Source organism: Canis lupus, chromosome 14 (genome assembly GCF_048164855.1).
Source record: "Canis lupus baileyi chromosome 14, mCanLup2.hap1, whole genome shotgun sequence".
Taxonomy (NCBI): domain Eukaryota; kingdom Metazoa; phylum Chordata; class Mammalia; order Carnivora; family Canidae; genus Canis; species Canis lupus.
Window position 1 is genome coordinate 50,649,999 of NC_132851.1, and position 21,199 is coordinate 50,671,197.

Below are 21,199 nucleotides of genomic sequence, written 5' to 3' on the forward strand. Positions count from 1 at the left end.
GGCTTCTTAAAGAAAAGGAAGGCCCTGAAGAGATGCTGCTTCTGGTACAGTGTGATACACACTTTCTTTCCTGAGGTAGGAGCGGAGTGATGTGGATGGATTTGTGATTGAAGAAGCAGAACTGAACGGTATAAACTAAAATATCTGTTGGAAATGCTGGCACTGAGCCCTGGGTCCTGACTGGATGAAGTAATATATGGAGAGACGTTCATAGCAACTCTTTTGGGACTCTTTGTAGTGGATTTTAAGAGGAGAAAAGAGAAATAAACTGGAAATACATAGAGGTGGAGGGAATTGGGGGCAAAGCTTATGCCAAGAGTTAGCAGTTACCTTCCGTATCTGACAATGGCTAAAACAGGGTGATTCTCAGGGGAGTGTGTGTGTGTGTGTGTGTGTGTGTGTGTGTATACACACACGCACACACATGCACAAAGTTATATACGTAAAGGTATATACATTTTTTTAAGCACCTGTCTGACTTAACATGTTTTCTCAGCTTCTTCTGTGGAGAAGGGCACTGGCCATCTGCTTTGTTAAAGAAAGCAGGCACCACCTTTGTGTAGCATGTGCCCGGGGGTGCTGTGCGGCCACTGTGATGCTTGGGACCCCTCCGTGTTGACCCAGGTGCTTTTTTGGGAGCCTGGTGGCAAAAGCCTTTCCATGCCCTTGGCTTGTCTCTGCCTGACTGTGCCCAGACAGGGGCTGGCCCTGCCGTTGCTGGCACAGGGCTTGGTCGCTCACTCACTCTGATGGCTGCCCTTTGCCCCAGCTCCCTTGGCCAGAGGCAGCTCACTTGTAATTTGCTCTCAGGCTCAGAGGTGCAGCTCTGTCAAACTGCAGCATATGTTTATCTTCTAATCCACAGACAAGAAGAAAGGAGGTAAATTCCAGCCTTTTAAGAAGTTGTTTGGCAGAAGGAAAAAGAAAGACACTTTGTTGTCCCAGGAGGTGTCAACAGGGACTAAGATTCGCTCTTCCCGGAGTGTCAGCAATGGGACCTTCTCTTCAGATGAGGAGACCCTGGAAGACAATCTAAGGTAACAATTCATACTCCACCCACCCCCACCCTCCAGATCTTTGGCAGAGTCCCAAGGTGGAGAATGGGATTCCAGAGGAGGCAAGGGTGGAATCACAGCTGTGTTGTATCTATGGGAAGGTGGAAGACGTGGGGTACTTTGTGCATTCTGTGTGGAGAAGTCACCGTAGCAGGGGGATCAGCAATGAATCTGACCCCATTTTCCAGGAGAGCACAGGGATCTGCACCTTCATTTTGCTGCCCTCACTGGTGGTAGAGGCAACACCCCCACTGCATTGGCTCAGCAAGTTAACCTGGATAGAAGGAGACTGCATTCCCGTGTCCTGTTGCTTGACATAGAGAAAGGGTGGTCACAGATTAGGTGGGACATCCACGTTGAGAACACAGACTGCTCAGGCACTGAGTGGTCACCCTTCATACCTCTGGCAATCTCTAGCAGCTTCTGGAACCTGTCACGGAACTTGTAACTTCTACTCATTGTTTTCTTTTTCTTTTTTCTTTAAAGGCTTGTTTATTTATTTGAGAGAAATAAAGATTTATTTATTTGAGAGGGAGGGAGAGGGGCAGAGGGGAGACAGAATCGCAGGTGGTCTCCAGCTGAGTGTAGAACCCACTGGGGGCTCTGTCCTACCACCCAGGGATCACCGGCTGAGCCAAAACCAAGAGCCTGACAGAGGCTTACCCAACTGAGCCACCAGGGCACCCCCTGCTCTTTGTTTTCTGTTTCTCCGTCTCTCCCTCTTGCTTCCCTCTTCACCCCTTCCCTTTCTCCTTCCCTCCCTCTCTCCTTCCCTTCTTCATCTTCCTTCCCTCTCCCTCTCTTTCTTTCTGAGACCACAGGCTATAAATCTGGCCATGACAGTGTCAAGAACTCAGAAAAGCAGGGTCAGGAGGTACTTTCTCACCTGAGTGCTGGGAATTGAAATCGGAGTCAGAGATGGTTCAACTCTGCTACTGATGGCTTAAAGTCAGCTCCTCTGAGTAGCGTCTTCCCGTGACGTGATCTGATTAGTTTACCCTTGCCAGTATTCCCCCAGCGTCATGCACCTGGCTCCAGCAGAGAACTTGTCACTTTCTATGGAAATTACTGATTTGCTGGTCTGTCTCTCTCATTTGACTGCCAGTTCCATGAAGTCAGGGACCAGGTTTTATTCGGTCTTGTATTAGGTGCTCCAAAAACGTTTCCTGTGAATGCCTGGCACAGTACGAGTTTCCCTAATACACATGGAAGGAATTGACAATGTCATCTGTGATGGTTTTTCTATGATTCAAGGATGAGAACAAAAACATCCTCTGTGTTGTGTGTCAGTAAGTAAATTGTAATAAACACTGCCGTTGAGCATAACTTACAGACTTCTTAGGCAAGCAGGAAACATGAAACTGCAGTGCTCAGCCACCGCATTTGTGGGTCCTGACTAATACTGACTCTTCCTTCACAGGCCTGTATTTGTTTTCCATTATCTTTAGTAAGAAAACTGAAGGAAATTATTTTACTGAAAGAAGAACACAGCTAGCACTGAATTCATCCAGTTGTTGGAATCTCAGTTATGTACTGATGTATGCTTGAGTATTGTTCAGTATGAATGTTTTGATTTTACTTCAGTTTATTTGGTTGTAAAACAGGAATGCAAACCCTTTTGCCTCAGAGTATCAGAATGAGGTGTACAAATAACTAAAATGTGACGAACTAGTAGTTGAATGCGAATGAAGTTGAGTCTAGAAAGTTCTCCTTTAAAAGGACTGTTCTGTGAAAACACAGCCTGTCCTTTTTATGATTTTGCCAAATCCCTGATTGCTTACTGAATGACTTTGGACCTTTAGAGGAGCCTGGATCCTGGGGGTTCTCTTCTCCTCTAAGTTCTATTCCATCTACTCCCTTGGAGTTTTCCATAGGTTTTAAGTTGTACAAAGCCTTGGAATTCCATAGGGGTTCAAACAGCTACATTTTTATAAAATACAGGTAAACATTCCCTGTCCTTGTTATTGGCTTTTGTTAATAAACCTATATTTTTGAGACATACACTATATTTTAATTATTTAATACTTATTTTTATAATAAAAGAAGCTGGAAGGATAAGCTTTGGGTAAAGAGTTTTTTAAAATGTCTCCTTAAATATTTTTTTAAGATTTTATTTATTTAAAAAAAAAAGATTTTATTTGTTTATTCATGAGAGACAGAGAGAGAGAGGCAGAGACACAGAGGAAAAAGCAGGCTCCATACAGGGAGCCCGATGTGCAACTCGATCCCGGGGGACTCCAGCATCATGCCCTGGGCCAAATGCAGGCGCTAAACCGCTGAGCCACCCAAGGATCCCTTATTTTTTAAATTAAAAAGACAAGAAAGGGATCCCTGGGTGGCGCAGCAGTTTAGCGCCTGCCTTTGGCCCAGGGCGCGATCCTGGAGACCCGGGATCGAATCCCACGTTGGGCTCCCGGTGCATGGAGCCTGCTTCGCCCTCTGCCTATGTCTCTGCCTCTCTCTGTCTCTCTCTGTGTGGCTATCATTAAATAAATAAATAAATAAATAAATAAATAAATAAATAAATAAATAAATAAATAATAAAAATAAAAAAACAAGAAACAGGAGTCATTTAAAATATGTTTCCTTTTTCTTCTTAGAAATTGACAGTTGCAAAATAACTCCACCTGCAAAATAAACCCTATATCCATTGCTTACCGTATAGCTGAATTTCTGATTATTCACCCCCTTTACAGATGGAGAAAATGAAAGATGCTGTTTCCAACACTTCCTTTTTTTTTTAACTAAAGTATAATTAATGTGTTTCCAATAATTTTTATTTTCCACTTACTGCTCAATTAATAATCATGTTACTTTAGATTGTATAATGATTCACAAAATCTCTGTGCATTTTATTTGCTATCTCCACGATGGACAGCTCTCATTGAAACACAAACCTCAAAATTCTGCTGGCACCGTCTTGGGTGGAGGTTCCATGGAGGCAGATTTCAGCCCAGGGTGAGGGAGAATTTCCTAAGTACTAGAGCTGCCTAAAACGGGAGGCTGGGTATGTGCCAGCAAGGGTTTGGACTGATGAAGGGAAATTCTGCATTGGGTGAGAATTTAAAGGAGTTGAACTTTAATACGCTGTCAAACTCCAAGAATCTGTTATTCTAGAAGTGTCTCCATGGCCAAAAATAGCTCATTATTGATCTTCCTCCTGCCTGAAATTTCTCATTTCCTTTGAGCTTTCTGTTCTTTCGCTAGGTTATAAGCCTTTTTTCTCCTTGGCTGCTGCTTTTAAATTATACATACCTGCGGGGAAAGCAAAATAGTAAAACATGTTCAGTTTTTAACAATTTAAGACTTCCTTTATTAATTAAATATAACTAAAATTGTATTTCCCCAAATGTGTTGAATTTAAAAAGGGGAAGAGGGTCAGCTTGGAAAATAGGTTTGGGGAATTCTTGGCCAAAACAAATTAAATAGGATCCTTTACATAAGACTTTTCAGAGCTTTTACTATGCTAATGTGCCCTGGGAATCTCTGAGAAGGGAGATGCAGTATGGAACATTTCCAAGACTCCTTTAACCACAAACCTTTTTTTTTCACAGAGAACATCCAATGGCATATTATTAAAGCCACCACTTGTTGAGCTTAATGCAGTGTGTTTTGCATAGGTGAACTCATAGTGCCACACTATGAGATTGATGTTATTATCCTCATTTCTTTCTTCCAGAAATTGAAATTCTAAAAAATTGAGATATAATTGACATATACCGTGTTTCAGGTTTACAACATAATGATTTATTATTTTGTATATATTGCAAGATGATCACCACAATCTGTTACCATACAAAAGTTACAAAAAATTTTTTTTCTTGAGAACTTTTTTTTTTTAAGATTTTATTTATTTATTCATGAGAGATGCAGAGAGAGAGAGGCAGAGACACAGGCAGAGGGAGAAGCAGGCTCCATGCAGGGAGCCCGACATGGGACTCGATCCCGGAACCCTGGGATCACGCCCTGGGCCAGAGGCAGATGCTCAACTGCTGAGCCACCCAGTCATCCTCCTGATGAGAACTTTTAAGATTTATCTTCTTAGCAACTTTCAAGTACATGATACTGATAATATATACAATGCATAGAATAATATATATCATACAATATAAATAATTGTATTATTAACCATAGTCACCATGCTGTACATCTCCATGACCTATTTGATAACTGGAAATTTGTACCCCTTCACCTTTTTCACCCACTCTTCAACCTCCTCCCCTCTGGCAACCATCAATCTGTTTCTGTATTTAATAGTTTTGTTTTGCATGTTCATTTGTTGTAGTTTTTAGATTCCATGTATTAGTGAGATCATACTATATTTCTTCTCTGACTTAGCATAATACCCTCAAGGTATGTTCATGTTATCACAAATGGCGAGATTTCATTTTTTATGGCTAAATAATATTCCTGTGTGTGTGTGTTTAACATCTTCTTCGTCCGTTCATCCATTTATGGACATTTAGGTTGTTTCTGTATCTTGGCTAGTCTAAATAATGCTGCAGTAGACAAGACGTGCATGTATCTTTTCAAAATAGTGTTTTTGTTTTCTTTAGATAAATACCAGTAGTGAGGACACCTCGGTGGCTCAGTTGGTTAAGCATCTGTCTTTGGCTCAGGTCATGATCTCGAGGTCCTAGGATCAAGCCCTGCATCGGGCTCCCTGCTAGGTGGAGAGTCTGCTTCTCCCTCTGCCTCTGCCCCACACTTGTGCTCACTGTCTCTCTCTCAAACAAATAAATAAAAGCTTTTAAAAATTAATTAATTAATTTAAAATAAATAAATAAATAAATAAATAAATGCATACTAGTAGTGGAATTGCTGGATCACATGGTAGTTCTATTTTTATAATTTTTGTGGAACCTCCAGACTGTTTTCCATGGTTGCTACACCAATTTATATTTTGACCCACCAGTGCAGAAGGGTTCGTTCCCTTTTCTTCACATCCTCGCCAACACTTGTTATTTCTTGTCTTTTTGGTGATGGCCATTCTAACATTCATAGCTCATTGTGGTTTTGATTTGTGTTTCCCTGATTAGTGTTGGCTAGTATCTTTTTATGTGACTGATGGCCATCTTTATGTTTTCTTTGGGAAAATGTTCAGATCCTTTGCCCATTTTTTAATCATACTGTTTTTTTGTTATTGAGTTGTAGGAGTTCTATATATTTTGGATATTAACCCCTTTTCAGATATATGGTACGCAAATATCTTCTCCCAATCAGTAGGTTGCTTTTTCATATTGTCAGTGGTTACCTTTGCTGTGCAGAAGCTTTGTAGTTTGATGTAGTCCCACTTGGTTATTTTTTATTTTGTTGTGCTTACCTTTAGAGTCAGATCTAAAAAATCATCACTAAGACTGATATCCATGAGCTTATTGCCTGTTTTCTTCTAGTTTTATGGTTTCAGGTCTTACATTCAAGTCTTTAATCCATTTTGAGTTATTTTTGTACATGGTATAAGATAGTCGTCTAATTTCCTTCTTTTGCATGTGGCTATCCAGTTTTCTGTACACCATTTATTTAAGAGACTGTCCTTCCCCCATTATATATTCTTACCGCCTTTGTTGTAAATTAACCATTTACATAGGTGTTTATTTCTGGGCTTTCTCTTCTGTACCATTGATCCATAAATCTCTTTTTATGCTGATACCATAATGTCTTGATTACTGCAGTTTTATAACGTAGTTTGGAATCAGGGATTGTGGTATCTCCAACTTTGTTCTTGTTTCTCAAGATTGTTTTGGCTATTTGGGGTCTTTTGTGGTTCCATATGTTTAGGAATGTTTGTTCTATTTCTGTGAAAAAAACCATTGGGATTTTGATAAGGATTGCATTGAATCTGTAGGTTTGGGTGGTATGGACATTTTAACAGTTCTTCCAATCCATGAGCACAGAATATCATTGTTTATGTCTTCATTTTCTTTTAGCAATGTCTTATAGTTTTCAGTGCACAGGTCTTTCACTTCCTTGGTTAAATTTATTCCTGGGTATCTTTTTTTTGGATGCAATTGTAAATGGGATTATTTTCTTAATTCTCTTTCTGATAGTTCATTGTTAGTATACAAAAGTGCAACAGATTTTTATATATTGATTTTGTATCCTGCAACTTTATCGAATTCATTTATCAGTTCTTTTTTTTTTTTTTTCATTTATCAGTTCTAATAGATTTTTTTGGTGGAGTCTTTAGGGTTTTCCATATATAAAATCATATCCACAGATAATGACAGTTTTACTTCTTCCTTTCCAATTTGAACGCCTTTTATTTCTTTTTCCTGTCTAATTGCCCTGGCTGGGACTTTCAGTAGTAGGCTGAATAAAAGTGGCAAGAGTAGACATTCTTACCTTGTTCCTGACACTATTGCAGTTTCAAAGATAAGAAAACTATGGCTAGATAGTGACTTGCTGATAAGTTCCTGAGTCAGTAATTAAGCAGTAAAGAGTTCATTCTTCACCATCCACTGTTCTGCCTCTCAAGAGGCCTCAGCCTTCTAGTCCCATGGCCCTGAGTTGTTCTACTGGTCCTGAGTCATCAGGCTCAGGTGTCTTCCTGCCTTAGCTGCCCTCCCCTCCTTAGGCTCTGCTACTCACTAGGACTCCACTTGTCCTGCTTCCAGCTTCTACCTCACACCCAGCATTTACCATTTCATTTCAGCTACAGCTCTTTAGAGTAAATTTCAGCTATAAGCACATTCAGAACCGAAGGGGCTTTTGGAAGGGGGAGCTCACTCTGGGACTAGAGCAGTTAAGAAAGGGTTCAGGAATGAGGAGGCCTTGAACTGGCTCCAAACGATGGACAGGACTTAGAATGGCTAATGGAAAGGCATGAACATTTCAGATCTGGAATGGCATGAGTAGACTCACATATAAGAATGAATGTGGCAAATAGAATAGGAGGGAACTTTCCAAGTCACTGTGTGTGGCCATTGTTACCCTAACACCACAACCAGGTGAAAGCATCACAAAAAAGAAGCCTAGAGACCAATATCCCTTATGAATATAGACATAAAAATCTTCAACAGAATACTATCAAACTGAATCAAGCAACGTATACAAAGGATTCTACACCATGATCAAGCAGGATTTATCCAAAGAGTGTAAGGTTAATTTAACATACGTAATCAATCAATGTAATATACCATATTAATAAAATAAAGGACAAAGACCACATCATCATCTCAGTAGATGCATAGAAAGTTTTTGACAAAGTCCAACACACTTTCATGATAAAAACTCTCAAAACTAGGACTAACATAGAATGTCTTTAACTTGAGGAAGTACAGCTACAAAAAATTCACAGCTAATATTATACTTAATGGTGAAAGAATGGATGTGTTCCCATTAAGATCAGGAACAAGACAATAATGTCTATTCGGTACTGTACTGTAGATTATAGCTAGGATAATTAGGCAAGAAAAAAAAATAAAAAGCATCAGTCTTAAAAAGGAAGAAGTAGATGCACCTGGATGACTCACTTAAGTGCCCAACTCTTGATTTCAGCTCAGGTTATGATCTCAGGGTCATGGGATCGAGTCCCACGTTGGCTCTGCACTCAGTGTGAAGTGTGCTTAAGAGTCTCTCTTTCCAAAAAAAAAAAAAAAAGTCTCTCTTTCCCTCTACCCTTCCTCCCACTCACACACTCTCTTTCAAAATAAATAAAATCTTTTTTTAAAAAGGGAAAAAATAAAACTATTTGCAGATGCCATGATCTTATATATATAAAAATCCTAAAGAATCCACAAGAAACCTACTAAACTAATAAACCAAGTTGAACAAAGCTGCAGAATACAAGATTGGAATTTTTGTGTTTCAGCTATATTTCAGTACACTAACAATGAACAATCTGAAAATGAACTTAGGAAAGTAATTCCATTTACAATAGCATCAAAGGAATAAAATAGTAATAAATTTTTAAAAAATATTTATTTATTTATTTTTTAAGATTTTATTTATTTGTTCATGAGAGACAGAGAGAGAGGCAGAGACAGAAGCAGGCTCCATGCCGGGAGCCCGATGTGGGACTTGATCCTGGGTCTCCAGGATCACGCCCTGAGCCAAAGGCAGGCGCTAAACCGCTGAGCCACCCAGGGATCCCCAGTAATAAATTTTTATAAAAGAAATACAAAGGGTGCCTGGCTGGCTCAGTCAGAAGAGCATGAGTTCAGGGTTATTAATTGAAGCCCCGTGTTGGGTATATAGATTACTAAAAAGAAAATAAACTAAAAAAATAATAACAACAGTAAATGGTATTGGGAAAATAGGACAGCCAAGTACAGAAGAATGAAACTAGACCATTCTCTTACACCATACACAAAGATAAACTTAAAATGGTTGAAAGATCTAAATGTGAGACAAGAATCCATCAAAATCCTAGAAGAGAACACAGGCAACAACCTTTTTTTTTTTTTTTAACATTTTTATTTATTTATTCATGGAAGACACAGCAAGAGAGAGAAGCAGAGACATAGGCTGAGGGAAGAGCAGGCTCCCTGCAAGGAGCCCGATGTGGGACTCGATCCCGGATCCCAGTATCACACTCTGGGCCAAGGGCAGATGCCCAACTGCTGAGCCACCCAGGTATCCCAGCAACAACCTTTTTGAATCTGGCCACAGCAACTGCTTGCAAGATACATCTATGAAGGCAAGGGAAACAAAAGCAAAAATGAGCTATTGGAACTTAATCAAGATATAAAGATTCTGCACAGCAGAAGAAACAGTCAACAAAACTAAAGGACAACCTACAGAATGGGAGAAGATATTTGCAAATGACATATCAGATAAAGGGTTAGTATCCAAGATCTATACAGAACTTATTGAACTCAACACCCAAGAAACAAACAATCCAGTCATGAAATGGGCAGAAGACGGGAACAGCCATTTCTCCAAAGAAGACCTACACGTGGCCAACAAGCACATAAAAAAATGCTCCACATCACTGCTATCAGGGAAATACAAATCAAAACCACAATAAGATCCCACCTCACGCCAGTGAGAATGGTGAAAATTAACAAGACAAGAAACAACCAATGTTGGAGAGGATGTGGAGAAAGGGGAGCCCTCTTGCACTGTTGGTGGGAATGTGAGCTGGTACAGCCATTCTGGAAAACAGTATAGAGGTTCCTCAAGAAGTTAAAAATAGAGCTACCCTACAACCCAGCAATTACAGTACTGGATATTTACGCCAAAGATACTGATGTAATGAAATGCCGGGACACCTGCACCCCAATGTTCATAGCAGTAATGTCCACAATAGCCAAACTGTGGAAGGAGCCACGATGTCTTTCGACAGATGAATGGATAAAGATGTGGTATGTGTGTGTGTGTATATATATATATACATACACACATACACACATATTCCATTATATGTATATATATATGTGTACATACAATGGAATATTAGTCAGCCATCAGAAGAGACGAATACCCACCATTTGCTTCAACATGGTTGGAACTGGAGTGAAGTAAGTCAGTCGGAGGACAATCATCTTATGGTTTCACTCATATGTGGAATATGAGAAATAGTAAAAAGGATTGTAAGAGAAAGGAAGGGAACTGAGTGGGAAAAATTAGAGAGGGGGACAAACCATGAGAGACTCCTAACTCTGGGAAACAAAGGGTTGCAGAAGGGGCAGTGGGCAGGGGGATGGGGTAACTGGGTGATGGGCTCAGAAAAGGGCATTTGATGGGATGAGCACTGGGTGTTATACTATATGCTGGCAAATCGAACTTAAATAAAAACAAATTTAAAAAACAGTAAAAAAATAAACAAAAGATTTGTACACTGAAAATGATAAAACACCATTGAAAGAATTTAAAAAAATCTAAATAGATGGGAAGACTTCCTCATTCATGGATTGGAAAAGTTAATATTATTATGATGGCAATTCCCCCCGAATTGATCTATAGATTCAGTGCAATTCCTATCAGAATCGCAACTGACTCTTTGGCAGAAATTGGCAAACAGGTTCTAAAATTCATATGGGAATGCAAGGGACCAAAGTAACCAAAACAATCTTCGAGGGCTCATGCTTCTCAAGTTTAAATCTTATTACAAAGCTACTTTAACCTATGCGGTGTTGTACTGGCATATGGGTACATAGGTCAATGGAATTTAAATGAGAGTACAAATGTAAACCCTCACATTTGTGATCAGATGATTGTCACCACATTTGCCAAGCAATTCAGTGGGTAAAGAATAATCTTTCTCAATAAGTGGTGCTGGGACAATTGAATAGTCAGCCACATGCCACAGAATGAAGTTGGACTCCTTCACTATTCACAAAAGTGAATTCAAAATAGATTACATACTAAATGTAAAGTCTAAAACTATAAAATTCTTAAATGAAAAGAATGAAGTTGGACTCCTTCACTATTCACAAAAGTGAATTAGAAATAGATTACATACTAAATGTAGAATCTAAAACTATAAAATTCTTAAATGAAAACAAAGGAGCCAGTGTTCATGATTAGTGATTTCTAGATACCAAAAGCACAGGTGACAAAAGAAAAAATTGGTAAATTGGGCTTCATTAAAACTTTTGTGCTACAAACAATGCCATCAAAAAATGAAAAGACAATCCACAGAGTGGAAGAAAACATTTGCAAATCATAAATCGGGTAAGAGACATCTTCAGAATAGATAAAGAACTCTTAAAACTTAGTAATAAGATGATCACAACAATTTTATTTTTTAAAAGATTTTATTTATTTGAGAGAGAGAACAAGTGGGTGGAAGCTCAGATTGAGAGAGGGAGAAGCAGAGTCCCCACTGAGCATGGAGCCTGATGAGGGGCTCTATCCCAGGACCCTGGGATCATGACCTGAGCTGAAGGTGGACACTTAACTGACTGAGCCACTCAGGCACCACAACCAAAACAATTTTAAATGGGTAAACTATTTGAATAGACATGTCTCCAAAGAAGATAAAGAAGGTCCATTATGTATGAAAACATACTCATTCAACATCATTAGTTATCAGGGAAATGCAAATCAAAACCACAATGAGATATCACTTCATGCTAGTAGGAAGGTTATAATAAAAAAAAGACAGGCAGTAACATATGTTGGTAAGAATGTAGAGAAATTGGAATCCTTATATGTTGTTGATGGTAATGTAAAATGGTACAGCCATTGTTTGACAGTTCCTCAAAATGTTAAACATAGAGTTACCATATGACCCAGAATTCCAATCCTAGGTATATATCCATGAGAAATGAAAACACATGTATGTCTACACAAAAACTTGTATACAAATGTTCATAGCAGCATTATTCTTAATAGCCAAAAAGTTGAAGCAAGCCAAAAGTCCATCAAAAGATGAATGGATAAGGGTACCTGACTGGCTCAGTCAGTAGAGCATGTGACCTTGGTCTGGAGTCTTGAGTTCAAGTCCATGTTGGCATGAAGCTTACTTAAAAAAAAGAAGATGAATGGATAAATACAATGGGTTGTATATCCATACAATGGAATATTATTTGGGAATTAAAAAAAGAATGAAGTACTGATACATAATGTGACATGGATAAACTTTGAAAACATTATGCTCAGTGAAAGAAGAGGGTTAGAAAATACCACCTATTGTATGATTCCATTTATTTGAATGTTTCAAATAGGCACATTCATGCAAATAGAAAGATTAGTGGTTGCCAGGCATGGGGTGGGTAGGAGGGTGGCTGTTAATGGGTATGGGGTTTCTTTTTGGGATGATAAAAACTAAGGTGGTGGTGATAATTGCTCAGTTTCTTGCATATACTAAAAAACAATGGAAATCATTGACTATACTATAAATCGTTGAATTCATCCTTTGAAAGGATGAATTTTATAGTATGTGAATTATATCCAATAAAGATTTTGTTTTAAAGTAATGAATGTGGCATTGATGAGGTCATACCTGGCTGAGGCGATAAGCTCATACTGGCAGGGGAGATTCAGGGCTTATTCTTCTCTCATAAATCCCTAAAATAGGAGATAGAAATGTGGGGCAAAACAGAAAAGGATAATTTTGAAGTAGGACATCACTGCAGAGTAGAGTAGGCTGGCTTGGAAGGAGAAGCAGTGGCACACATTCACTCCAGGGTATTGAACGCCCTGCTCTGAGGGAAGCAGTTGGCTCAAAGGGACAGAGGACATGAGGAAAGAGCCACAGGTCATGTTTGAGACTGCCTCTTGAAAACAGTTGCCTGTGCCTTTTAGGAAACATAGAGCTGTCCCTTTGGCCACGTACATGTGAGTCTACAAGAAAAGTGATTACAGACATCAAGGGAATGGGCACCGTCAGAAAGTAAGGCCGCACAAATGTTACCATGACAAAACTGTTAGAGTCCGCAGTATTACCCAGGATGCTATAGGTCCTGTTGGACAAGATTCTTGTCAAGAGAATTCATATATATACATTGACCATATTAAACCCTCTACTAGCCCAGATAGCTTTCTGAAATGTGTGAAGGAAAATGGTCATAAAAAGAAGGAAGCAAAAGAGAAAAGTACTTGGGTTCCAGTGCCGGCTTGCTCCACCCAGGAAAGCACAAACTTTTCTAGAACCAGTGGAAAGGAACCTGAGCTGTTAGAATCCTTTCCTTTGAATTCCTGGCATGATACGCACTTAAAAATAAAAAAGATATCTGGACTATAAAAAGAAGAAAAAATTGCGTATGGTTGACCTCATGCAGACACACACACACACACACACATACACACCCCAATATTAAAAGTCTAAGGTAATTTTTAGTCCTAATCCAATACCTTCACTTTACAAATAGGAACACTGAGTCTTGAAGTAATCTTATTAGTGTGGTGCTGTTGGTGTTAGAGGTGTGAATACAATCCAAGCCAGCCAATTTTACATACAGTAGTCCTTTTATCTAGAACAATCCCATCTCCCATCTCCACTTGCTTCACCCAGCTCATTACTCTTTATCCTGTGGCTTTTGCGCAAATATGCCTTCCTCGAGGAATAAGCTTGCTCTGGACTCCCTCAGCCTAGATCAGGCCTTCCTGCCATTGTTCTCACAGTTTACCTTTCTATAAGGGCAGGCCTGCGTGTGCATTCACTGTATTTCCAGCCTCTAGAACTATGCCTGGTACATAGCAGTTGTTCAGATTGTTCGTTTACTGAATGTACAAATACTGCTCTTTTTTTGCCATGCTGACTCTTCCCACTGTACGTTCAATGTTCCTCTATTTCATCCTTCGGTTTCCCACCACGGTAAAGAGTATCACTGTCCCCTTGACCCACTGGGAAAAGAATATTACGCAGTGTAGTAAGACAACATGTCATCAGTGAGATTGCAGTGGAGCTTAGGCTCCCTGGTTACCATGTGGTACCTTAGATCACTCGGCCTTGCTGCTTTTCAGGTGAAGTCAGAAAAGACTTAGGTGACTTGATCAGTTATACTCCACCCTTAGGAACCTGGGATGTGCTGATTGAACAGGAACCAGAAAAGAGGGACAAGACCATTAAATGAATGAAATTTAGGGACTAAATGGGAGAAGGAATGGATCTGAGCTGAGTAAGTCTAGAGGGAATGAAGGTTGATGAATCTGCAGTTACTGGTGATATGGTATGTGGGAGAGCAACAGAGCGGGAGCCAGGGTCTCTTGTGCATGCAGTTGCTTTCACTCATGAGCTGTTTGATCTTAAGCCGCCCGTTCATCTTTTAGATGGATGTGTTCTCTCCCCAGCTTATAATGAGAAAGAAAGAAAGAGAGAGAGAGAGAGAGAGAGAGAGAGAGAGAGAGAAAAGAAAAGAAAAGAAAAGAAAAGAAAAGAAAGAAAAGAAGAAAGAAAAACCATTATCCGCTATAAAATCCCAGTTTGCAAATGCAGGGTAATATTATTACTGAGATAAAGAGGGTGTTGATACTAGTTTTCTATTTCCAGAGCATAGACCAAGACTAAATTGATTCAGCAGGTGACTAGAGAAGTTTCTGAAAACATCTTTCTTCAGGTGGAGAAACTGAGAAGTGAAACAGACAGCATGCAGACCCGTGGAGTCCTTCCAGAATTTTACAGGCAGGTTAGACAATTGCTCATCCTATGTGCTGGAGACACAGGATTGAGCCCAGGGGCTGGAGTAAATGATCCTTTGACTTCCAGTTCTAAGAGTGTGTGTTTTAAGATTCCAAAATTCCCTCCTCTTCCTTGATTTTTTTTTTAACCTATCCTGTCTTTGTTGTAATTCTTAGGTGATTGGTGCTCCATAGCTTGTTGAGCACCATCTGTCTTCATAGGATACCAAAGTCTGGGATGAGCCTCCAAGATGCCACACAAAATATAATCTGATTCCAGTCTCTTCCAGCAGCTCTAGTTTATTTGATGAGGGTACTTAATTGCTCTTTAGCATTTCATTTGAATGAGGCTCACGGATCTGTTTAGAAGAAAACTGCTGATCAATTGCAATTGCCCCCTGTTGTCATGGAAACAAGCTGCCATGGGACTATAATTATATTTCCTTATTTCTGAAGTGAATCCCTAATCATTTCTATGGTAATTACCCAATATCTGTGGTCCCAAATTACATGATGCTTATCAAAAAAAAAAAAAACAAAGAATAAGGAGTAGGGGGACTGGCCTGAGACATGTGTTAACTGTGCAGCTGCAGAAAGTCCTCTCCTTTTTTGGGTGGGGTGAATTTCCCTGTGTAGGCTCATACTCCAAGGTTAGATGATGTCATGGCATCTTAGAATGTGGCCAGTGTGAAGAGTAGTTGCTAGAAGGCTGTATCAGGTAGGATGGTTTCAGCTGTAACAAAAAACACAATTGGTATCTTCAACTTAGGTAAAGAAATATATTACCTAACGTACCCGGAAGTCTGGAGGACTTGTCAAGTTTCAAAGTCCATTAATGAAGCAGCCCAACAACAGCATCGAGATCTAGGCTGATTCCTTCCTAGCTCATCTTCAGCAAGTAGGCTTTGGTCCTCAGGTTTATCCCTTTATAGCCCCAAGGTGGCTGCCAGGTGTCACATGTTGTTCCAGCTGTTACATGCAGACGACAAAGACTGGGGAAGAAAGAGGACCTTCCCTGTCTTGTGTCATGTTTTGTGGATGAGGAGAGCTTTCCCAGAAACCCTTCCTCCAGAACACTTTCCCTCACTTTGTATTGTTCCTTTCAGTTTGTCATGAGGTGTCTCTGCTTTTTTAAAAAAATTTATTTAATTATTCATGAAATACAGAGAGAGGCAGAGACATAGGCAGAGGGAGAAGCAGGCTCCTTGCAGGGAGCTCGATGTGGGACTCAACCCCAGGACCCCAGGATCAGGCCCTGAGCCAAAGGCAGACACTCAACCGCTGAGCCACCCAGGCATCCCAACGAAGTGACTCTTCTTGACACCTGCTGTCCCTAGCACCAAGTGCACATGGGTGAGGGATGGAGTAGCATGACTACAGGGCCAACGACAAGAAAGTCTTGCTTTCCTTCTCACATTCTCTTTCTCTCTCTCTCTCTCTCACCCTCCTCCCCCCCACCTCTGCATCTGGTGGCCTAAGTTCCAGGCCGTGGTCCCATCATGTGCCCGCTGTCTGATCTCTCCCACTTTAGTAAATAAGCATGGGCACAAGGCACTGCACCTGGGCTTGGGCATCCCAGTAGCATGGGAGACAGCATTGCTGGCTCTCAGGCAGCAGCACATGCTACCAGGAAGAAAGCCAGCTTCTTGCAAAAGCAGAGTCAGAACCCCAGAGTGCTTTTCCAATGACTTGTCCATCCAGCTGGGCTAAATTGGAAAGGAGAATCAAGACACAGGATCAGAAGCATGGTGTGGTGGCTGTTTCTTTTCCCAACAGTTTTTTTCCCCCCAGTTTTTTCCCCCCAGGGAATCAAGTTTATCTGTGTGTACCTCTAATAGGACATAGCACCTGCTTCCTGTGACAGAAGCCAAAGGGCCAGATCCTCCACTTTCCTCCACCTGCAGCCTGACATGAGCGTGTGACCCACCTGGCCATTTGGTCTTTCTCTCCTGGACTTTGGCTTGCTCAAGGATGTAAGGAGCACAACTGTGGCAACAGCCTGTAACCAGGCTCTTCCTGTGGTGTGGCAGCAGCTGTGGTTCCTGACGCTGGGACCTCTACAGTTCTAACTCCTGTCTTTTTCTAAGCTTTGACTCTAGCTTCTTTTGTTCTTTGAACGCCCACCATTCTTCCAGTAAATTTTCTTTTGGTTAAGTGCAACCAAGTTAATTTCTTTTGCTTGCAACCGAGAACTATAACTGATAGAGGATAAAACCAGGAAAACTAGGTGAGAGAGAGTTTGACGCAGAAGGTAGGAAGCAAAACCTGGAGCAGATTGAAAAGAAGACCCAGAAGAACCTTTTAAAGATGCTGAATGTCCTCCTGACTTGCCCACCCATTGGCTTCTCAGAGTTCCACAGTGGCCTGCACCTGCTGTACCTAAAAAATGCCCATGCTCTGAAAATACACCTCCTCCGCACATCAATGCATTTGCCTCAAGCTTTCCATTCCCTTAGTGACCTACACATCTGGTAAACTAACTATTCTACAATATTAATCATTTACTCTTCTGTTGAAAAATTTACTACATATTTTATCATATAAAGCACTGTGGGAGGAACAAAGACAACAGATATGATCCCTGCCCTCAGGCAGCTCCTAGTACTGTGGTGGGGATAAGGTAACACCATTATTGTTGGAATCACGTCTCTGTAGCACTCTACAATATGCACAACACTTTTATTTTCTCTCTCATTTAAAGCATGATTATAGTAACCATAACATAAAACAGTAAGAGATATGTGCATAGGCCTTTCAGAGGAAAAGACTCCTTTCCTCCAGGCTGCAGGAGGGGCTGTGTGGGGTCGGTATGATTTCAGCTAGACTTTGAAGGATGAGTAGGGCCTGAACCGAGAGACTGGCACTGGGCAGTCCATGAAGGGGAAGAACCCAGAGAGGATGTTTGGGAATGGTGTGATTTGCCTTACAGGGTGTTTGAAGTAGGGTGACACTTTTGTAAGTGCTTACACTATTCTCAGTGCTTTACATGTCATAATTCATTTAATCCTAACAGAAGCTTCATGAGGTATAGGTCCTCTTATCCTCTCCATTCACTGATAGGGAAATTGAGACACCTAGAGATTTAGTGACTTGCACAAGGCCATTCCGCTGGTAAGTGGGAGAACTAGGTTTGAGTAGTAGGCACACTGGCTCGAGTCTGAGCACGCACTTCCTACACTCCATGATCTCCATTTCATAGAGCCGAGGCATTTGGGGCCTGTTGTGCAGAGCTTTAAGTGCCAGCAAGCATTGCAGCTTCATCTGGTAAGATTTTAGCAAAAGGGAACTGCTGGAAGTTTCTGAGCTGGCAAATTAACTGCTTTAAGGTTACTGCAGAGTTTGAGAGGAAGCGGTATTGGAGAGGACTTCAGTTGGAGATCATTTACAGATATCAATCATATTCCAACAGGCTGGAGGTAAAACCAGGGTAACAGTGACAATTATACAGCTGCCATCAGTGTTCTGAGGTCTCCCTCACACGTGCTTTTATGTGTTTGAGACAAATCCTTGAGCCTCCACTGTCCACCTAGATTGGAGGTAAGGAAGGGCACCATGCCAGCAGCTTTCCTCCAGTGGTCCAGGAAAACAAAAGTTCTTCATAATTGCAGAGATTTTAGAAGTCTGAAGTAGTTTTAAAATTAAAAATAATTTAAAAAGCTTCTCCTGAGCAAAGGTTAAATGTGCAAACTTTATATTATTTTTGACATGGTTATTAGCATAATCATCCAATTCTGGGTATTATAGCAGAGTGGGACAGTCCATTCAGGCCTCAGCTGAGTTTTCTGAAATCTTTGACAACTTTAAGTGTAGAAATGGGCCCTTCCAAACAGCCCTGTAATTTGGCCTATGTGCTGCCAAAGTGTGCCCAAGAGTACTATATTATTTATTCTTAAAAAGCCTTCTAGAGCTTCTGGGTAGAATAGTGAGTCCAGCTGACTCTCGGTAAATAAAAGAGAAGGAGGTAGAGTTGGGGAACAGCAGTGTGTCTTTCTTTCTCTCTTTCTCTTTCTTTCTCTCTCTTTGACTTAGATCAAAGGGCTTAAACGTAATAAGATGTGGGTAGAACAGGACTGCCTAAGCCACTCCAAGCCTGTCTCAGTGCTAATAATCTATTACAAGCCCCTGGTCTCCAGTTAGTAGTCCTGTTCATGGTGTTTAAACTTCCTGGGGTACTTGAGATCAGGATGCAGCCCTAGGGGCCGTTGCTCTGTGACTCCGATACTATGATCAGCATTTCAAGCATTGCACCTCCAAATTTCCCATGATTTTAGGCAAATGTCAAGAAATCCTTCTTCCTCCCTCTCCTCCTCCTCCTTTTTTTTTCTTCTTTTGTCCTGTAAAGTCTACTAATCTTTATAGAAAATGACTATTTAGTTTGGGTAGAGGATATGAAAGTAATGTCAGATCTTTGGTGTGAAATGAGGACATAGGGCATACCTACATATCTTTCAGCCATATGTATACAAAGTTATAAGTCATGATGCTATACTTACACATTTTTTAAAATCTTGCTTAAGGGCAGCCCGGGTGGCTCAGCGGTTTAGAGCCACCTTCAGCCCAGGGCCTGATCCTGGAGACCCGGGATCAAGTCCCACGTCGGGCTTGCCTGTCTCTGTCTGTGTCTCTGCCTCTCTCTCTCTCTCTCTCTCTCTCTCTCATGAATAAATAAATAAAATCTTAAAAAAAAATCTTGCTTAATACCAGTGTTCATAGCAGCATTATTCACATTGGCCAAAAGGTAGAAACAAAATGCTCATCCATAGATGAATGGGTAAACAAAATGTTGTATTCCACGTCTAGTAGAATATTATTTAATCTTAAATGATGAAATTCTGACACATGCTACATGGATGAACCTTGAAGACGCCAAGCTAAGTAAAATAAAAGCCAGACACAAAAGGACAAATGTATGATTCCACTTATATGAAGTGCCTGGAATAGTCAAATTCATAGGCATAGAAAGGAGAATAATGGGGCACCATTATTGGTTGGTTAGCCATCCAACTCTTGATTTTGGCTCAGGTCATGATCTTGGGGCCATGGGATTGAGCCCCTCATTGTGCTGTATACTGAGCATGGAGTCTGCTTGGATTCTCTCTTCCTCTCCCTGTGTCCCTACCCCCAGTGCTCGCTCTCTTGAATAAATATTAAAAAGAAGAAAGGAAGGGGAATAGTGGTTACCCAGGGGATGGGGAAGGGGAGATGGATAGTTACTGTTGAATGGGGATAGTTTCAGTTTGAAATAGTGAAAAGTTCTAGAGACAGATGCAGTGATAATTGTGAATGTACTTAATGCCACTGAACTGTGCATTTAAAAATAGCTAAAACAACAGATTTTAAGTATATTTTACTATAACAAAAAATCTCAGTCACTATTTTATAAATACAAAAAATACACAGATGCTGGGATCTCATTTGGTGTTCACAGATATGGTATTTAAGCAATAAAATTGGCTCACCTTCTTTTGTGTAAGATTTGTAGTCGTGGGTGAATTGAGTGTCTCTTAACATTACTTTGTTGTCATAGTCTAGCAGCTGTTGTTCACATAGCATCTTTGTTCCCAAAGAAATCCGAACATCTACAAGCACCATGTTAAAATAGAAAGTTCGTCAGCTGTGACTCAGGAGCCTGAGTTCTGGTTTCAGTTCTGTCTTGGTCAAGTCTGTCTCTCACCTTCTGGGACCTCAGCTTCTCTTGTCCAAAAGGAGTCTGGTCATGGACCCTGTGATCACAGGAGGGCCTGTGAACAGTGACTGTTGGAAGGACTGCCATCTGTTACTGTGGATGGTGCCCTGGATTAGCAGCTCCCCCTCCAGCTGCTGGTTCCCTTGGAGAGACCCACTGGAGATGTGGAGAGCAGCAGCCTGAGCCTCCAGGCAGCAGTGGTGGAGGAGCACAGGCAGGCAGAGTGGAGTGCAGGCTTGGAGTAGGTCTTGGAGCTCGGGATTTTCAGTCTTCCCCATTGATTTACACATTGTTTTTGAAGGATTTCTGAGTGTGAAAGGACAGATGGTGGTTTTCATTAGGGTCTAATGCACTGTAGTTTTTCCCTAACCTGGACCTGACCTCACTTTATAAGATCATACAGCACAGAGTCTGAGGGGCGATAGTAACAAAGAAATAGGAAACAGAGGAG

At 40.7% G+C, this 21,199-nt stretch overlaps 1 protein-coding gene across 14 annotated transcripts in view; it reads left to right on the forward strand.

The window, feature by feature from the left end:
* LOC140604105 (bifunctional phosphoribosylaminoimidazole carboxylase/phosphoribosylaminoimidazole succinocarboxamide synthetase) overlaps positions 1–21,199 on the forward strand; it is a 386,988-nt gene that overhangs the window by 221,124 nt on the left and 144,665 nt on the right. For all 14 annotated transcript variants that reach the window (XM_072775131.1, XM_072775137.1, XM_072775145.1 and 11 more), the window contains one exon: positions 866–1,037. The gene's annotated coding sequence lies outside the window, so the exon portion shown is untranslated. The remainder of the gene's footprint in view (positions 1–865; positions 1,038–21,199) is intronic.